Source organism: Dermacentor variabilis, chromosome 5 (assembly GCF_050947875.1).
Source record: "Dermacentor variabilis isolate Ectoservices chromosome 5, ASM5094787v1, whole genome shotgun sequence".
Taxonomy (NCBI): domain Eukaryota; kingdom Metazoa; phylum Arthropoda; class Arachnida; order Ixodida; family Ixodidae; genus Dermacentor; species Dermacentor variabilis.
In genome coordinates this window covers 150,211,703-150,217,753 of record NC_134572.1, presented here as the reverse complement: position 1 = coordinate 150,217,753, position 6,051 = coordinate 150,211,703, and the positions used below count along the sequence as shown (strand labels likewise).

At 44.4% G+C, this 6,051-nt stretch overlaps 1 pseudogene; it reads left to right on the top strand.

Annotated features, from left to right (window-relative positions):
* The first annotated feature begins 1,552 nt into the window (after positions 1-1,552).
* On the top strand, positions 1,553-5,620 carry LOC142583667 (uncharacterized; annotated as a pseudogene).
* Positions 5,621-6,051: the final 431 nt, after the last annotated feature.

The window sequence follows — 6,051 nt, the reverse complement described above, 5'->3', positions numbered from 1 at the left end:
TAACTTTTAATTAGTGATGCGGGTGCAGCAGTACTAATGGCGACACTATTGTTCATTAAAGTATTGTAAGCTAATAAGTCTGTAGCCAAGGAGAGGAACGCTATAGTGGGCCATCGTCTCTAGTGCTTTTGCCCAAGGAACGCCACTCATACTCGGAGTCCGTGCCTTGCTCTGACGGTTGGCCCAAACGCTGGTGACCAATAAACATCTTTAAAGTCGAATGCTTTTGAAGCCAAACATGGCATCGGCAAAATTATTTTTTCACTAGGGCATTCTTAATTTTGTTTGTTAAGAAGAGTAGGTCAGTCGAATATCTTGTTCTAAATTCGAATTGGTGATTTTACAGAATATTGACTTTCTTTGTGTAGCTGTAAAGAATTTTCCATACATTTTTCTATTACATTACTAAACGATGATAAAAATCAAATTGGCCGTTCGCTTAATGCAGATAATCTGTCTTCTTTTTTATTTGCTGGAATAGTTTACAATATCTTGAGTGAATGTGGAAGTTACCTTGTCTTAAACATGAGGTCAATGATACGTGAGAGAGGGTAGCCCATAATATGGGTGACCAATTTTATGGTACCAAGAACAAGTTTATCAGGCCCTGTCCCAGTTAAGTTTGATTGCCGTATAATGTCGATGACTTCGGTAGAACCGACGGAGAATAAGTAGAATGATTGGGGCGCGCGTTGTACGGAATTTCCTATTATGACGGCAGGTCTATCACTATCGGCTGAAAACACTTTGTTGAATGGGTTTGCAATGTCGAGGGGATGATTATAGAGACTGCCATGTGATTTTTATTTCTGTAATACTGGTTTGACGAGAATTTCTATTGAAGAAGTAATCATTATTTTTCAATGTTGCTTAGTATCGTCACCAGATTATTTTATTTCATCTCGCAGTAATTTCTTCTGGCCTCCTTTAAGAACTTGTTAAGAATGTTGCATTAAGTAGTGTAGCGAGATTGCAATCGAAAATTAAAAGGGCGTTTTTTTTTACATTTTATACAGCTTGTCTTTTTTAAGCCTACTTCTTCATAAGGTACCAGACAGCCACGGACTACGTGGAGCCGCCGTTCATTTCTGGCATTTTGCCACCGATGAAGACAGGTTTACGCATTGTTGTATAGCAAATGAAAACTTCAAGGGATACGGACACAAAAGTTGGTGGGTGATTTTATGCGTGAGAACAAAAGTTGAACTCTTGAAAATGACGATTACAACAAGCTGCTTTGAAAAAAAGAACGAGAAACATCTGTCTTTTGCAATTTTCTGTTGCGCCTTGCCTCCAAGCGGCCGCCGGCGGAAGCTCAAATTTGACGTCATGACACCCTCGCGCGCGCGCGCGCGCGGCCAAGGCCAGCCAAAGCCGTCTCAGTCTTTCCGGAGTGTCGGTCTCTTGCCGCGTTTGTTCACCGCTATCGGCGATCTTCGCACGTGGTCCGTCTGAAACGTTATCCCCGTCGGTGCTCCACACAGGTAGTGCGTTACACGTGTGTTCCCACGGTCGTCGATTGTTATCGACGCATTCGTCGCGGTGGAAGGAAATGCTCAGACACTGCTGCGCCCACGGCTGTTATAACAGCATCGTCGGTCGTGACACACCATCGCGCACGTTTCCCAGAGACGAGAAGGTGCGTAAACTTTGGATACGTGCCTGTCAGCCATCACGCCCAGCCTGGAAACCTCTGAAGAATGACTTCATTTGCGCGGACCACTTCGTCGACGATGATTATGCGACAAGCCCGGCTGTGCTGAAAAGCCTCGGCATGCCGCTCAAAAGGCAACGCCTAAAGCCTGACGCTGTGCCCTCGGTCTTCTCACGAAAACGCAAGGCAGGAAGGATCAGCGGCGCGTTTGAAAAGAGGAGACGAAAAGAGGTTGGTACCGTTTTCGTTCATTTGCAGCCTTCTTGTGTAGTTGCTCCCGACGACGGCATAAATAACTATGCGTGCATGACTGAATACACAATTTCGTCACCTGTACATTCTACCTACGTGTTTTGTGCCCCGTTTTCATGTGCACTCTCGTATTCCTATATTGCAGATCATTGATCAAATATTGCGAGAACAACCTACCACAGAAAAAGCCTGCCACACAGAAGCAGTTCACATCCAAGGACCACAGCGTGATGCTTGCGAAATGCATACACCTCCAATTGATCATGTTCTGTTTGCAGAAGTCACCCAAGCAGGTACTTTTCATAATTCACGAATAACAAACGTATTTCATATTTGTCAATGGAGCGTTTTATCTTAAAAAGAGCGATTTTCCTTGCGTGGGTGTAGAGGGAAGAAAACAAAAATGCATGTAAAAGTCTTCAGGTCATGTTAATAAAATTTTATGCTTTGGTGTGTGTTCATTAAATAGTTTGGTCAACTGTTTCCATCTCTTTCAGTTTCCTGTGAACGCAGTGCAGAGGCATGTGCAAATAGCAGGCAGAACAGTGAGTGTGAGGCACATCAGGAGAAATGCTCTGCAGCACTTCTCCAGCAATTTGCAGCAGAACCTCACACCGCCAACGAAAGACAAATTACAGCAAAACCACTTCAGTCTGATGCAGCTGTTCAGACATCATTGATCTGTAGAGACTGGGGTAGGTGTATCAGAGGAACCAATGTGCATCCTTTTGTGACTGCTCTTTTGTAACTAGCCTCGCTATGCATAGCATATATACGTAACAGCTACCAGCATAAAATCTTTGCACTGCCATTACTAATCGACGCATCTAAAGTTCTTTTGGCACATTGAGCCAGATGGTGCAGGTATGTCGTTTTCAACCGCACTAGGAACAACCTGGACACAGGCGAGTGCACCTCCGCGTCTGTTTTTTCTGTATCCGTGTTGCTCCTGGCGTTTTGTTGAAAATAGCATATCGGAGCAGTTCTACTGTTGCTGCTAAATTATATTTTCGCTTATGCTATTTTTTTTCTAGCAACACAGGTTAACATCCACGGGGACCGACGTAGTATTTCAACTAGCTCCTTTATGCCACCACGGTCTTCGACACCATTGCCAGAATGGACGGATGCATCTGAAGACGAAATGGATTAAACTGAAAACCGAAATCAATATGATCCTTCCTATGTACTCTCTGATGTCAGTTTGGATAAGTATGTATTAGACCATCATATAATATTGTGCAGTGCTCAAACAGATCTTTTTCTTTTTTCAGAGACATTACTGATAACACAGCGGTGCCTCTTTATGAAGAGAGGAAGTTCATTGTTTTCGAGTCGAGTCTGGATGAACTGCTCTCGGTCTGCCCTCTGTGTTCACATCCATGCAGAGCCATTGACAAAACTGTAAAAGGCATATTATTGCAGGTGACACGCATATGTATAAACCATCATGTCTCTACGTGGGCAACACAGCCAATAATTAATTGGAAGGCAGCTGGTAGCTTGCTGCTTTCTGCGGCAGTATTTTGTTTGAGGCTGCAAGGCTTCGAAGTTCTTTAGGGCACTAAGGAGTGTGGGTGTTGCCTGCGGCAGTGACAAAACACACTTCAGAGTCCAAAATGCATTCGTCATTCCTGCAGTCACCAAGGTGCGTAGGCTCATCAAATTGGTTAGGTCATGTGACCAACCTTACAGTGTATGCATATAGATTCATGAGCCGTACACGTTCACTACTTCAAGGTCTGGACACACCACCAAAATGTGCTTTTTGATGAAGCCATTGGCCGTCCACTCCAGGTTGCTGGGGATGGTAGGGCAGATTCCCCTGGACATTCTGCCAAGTATGGCACATACTCTATTCTGGATATAGAGCAGAACAAGGTGTTGCACATCAAAACTCTCCAGGCAGTTATTATTGTTGCATGAGAGAGTGCTATAGGAAAATCTGCAAGCTTGCTTAGGAGGTAATGGGTAGGCTAGTTGGTTGTACACAACCTTTGAGAAACAACAGCGCTGTCAATAAGACAGCACTGTTGTTTCCCAAGGAACCTGCAAGCATTCATGACTACATGCACATGTGCTTGGTTTAATGATGCTTATGTTGCAGTCAAATGAAACCAAGGGAAGCAACCATATGGAGCTTGAAGGACTCAAGAGGACACTGCAAATATGCGAGGCTAATGGCCTCGAGATTTCAACTCTTGTTACTGACCGTCATTCTCAGATAAAGGCATTTACATCAAAGGAGACCTGCATAGAGCACAGCTTTGATTGCTGGCACGTTGCCAAGAGTAGGTTCTGCATTATTAAATTTTTTAGAAGCACAAGTACCAGTAAGATATCTGGGCTCTCAAATTTTTATTCATGATGCATCTGGTTATCTCTATTTTTGTACAGTGCTCAAAAAGAAGCTGACAGCAGCAGCGAAGCTCCAGAAGTTTCAGGAGCTGACTCTGGATTCCTGCTGTCATCAACCACCTGTATTGGTGCGCTCTTTCAAGCCGGGCGCAACCTGAGCTAATTCTTGCTAAGTGGTGCTCCCTTGTCCGTCATGTCGTTGACATTCACGTACATGATGAGAGCCTTTATCCGAGGTGCGAGCATGAGCCATTGCCTAAGAAGAAGTGGCTGGAAGAAGGTATGTGGTTTTGAAATTTTGTTTTTTCAGTATTTTTGCATTATTTCCAATGAATTGCTTTAGGATCACCAGCGCACCAAAAACTGAAAGCCATCGTCCTAAACAAGGCTTTGCTCAAAGACATTCCTGGACTATCCACGAGCGCACAAACACAAACATTTGCTGTTGAATGCTTTCACAGCACCATCACTCAGTTCGCACCGAAAAATACCCATTTTAGGTATTCCAGCATGGTAGCAAGGTAAAACATACTTTGTGCCTAAGCTGTTTAGGTGGACTGTTGTGATGTAATCGGATATGGTCCTGTTTTCTTTCAGAACACGCCTTGCCGCACTTCACTATAATGAAAATAGTACAAGGCAGCAAGCAACCACTGACAATGGGACAAAGAGGTGGCTGGTCAAATACCCGAAGGCAAAAAAGGCTGCCGTTGTCGCACCAGTGAAAGAATCTTGCACATACGGTACTCGGTTTGAGTGTTTTTGCACACACATTACCATTTACTATGCTTTGTTCCAGGCTATGTGAAAGACTTGCTGAAGTGTGCTGTGGACCTGTGCCAGAATTCGAGCTCCTACAGGGAGGCATTGGCGCGTACAAGTGTGAACGTGCCCCCTCCACTTTCAAGCAACTTTTAACGGGCTGACAAAGAAGCTCTCGTGGCAGCACATACAAGGCGCTTTAATATTTTACCAACGTAAGGCTACTTTCCTTTCATGTTGCATCTGGAACTGAAGCTTCTTCTGTAACCACATATTTCCCTGTCTCGTGTTACAGACTGCAGTAGTTCACTGAACAAGACACGTCATTCTGAGAAGGAAACTCTTGGTGTTTATTTAGGAGAAACTGCCATCATGCGTCCAGGTAGCCAGTGTAATGCCCTCCTGGCGTAGGGAACTCTTTCCTGATTCTGTGGACAGCACAGCTTGGCAAAACGACCCGGTTACCTTGACCAAGTCGCCTGTACACCCACCAAACAAACTGTCGGTAGGCAGTGTATCGGTATTGCCTGCAAAAAAAGAAACACACACACAACAATATAGATTAAAAAATTCACTTCGTGTTTTTCTATTACATGCCATGCACTGTCCGTTTGAATTCATCTAACAAATAAAACGAGCCTTCGATTCATTTCCTCTGTCTCGTTCATGCTATGCACCAATAGCACTAAATATATGCAGCGGGAACAGGGCTTCAGGATTTTTTTTCTCGCCTGATTACTGATTTCTTATTGTACTTACTCATTCAAGGTGCGTTGTCCAAGGTGGTATGGGCTGTAATGCTTCAACTTGAGGTATTCCAGGTCGAGTTTGGGCCTATTCAGGCAATACAAGTGTAATAAGATGATTTATTATGAGGCACTAGGCCCAGTCTAGTAGCACTGGCAGTAGACGAAAGCTGATCACGCGCACAGCCGACACAAGAGCGCCTTCTTCGTCTTCGTCTTCACCACAATGGCCCCCGGGAGAGAAGAGGAGCCATCCTGGCGACTTACGGCGTAGGTAGG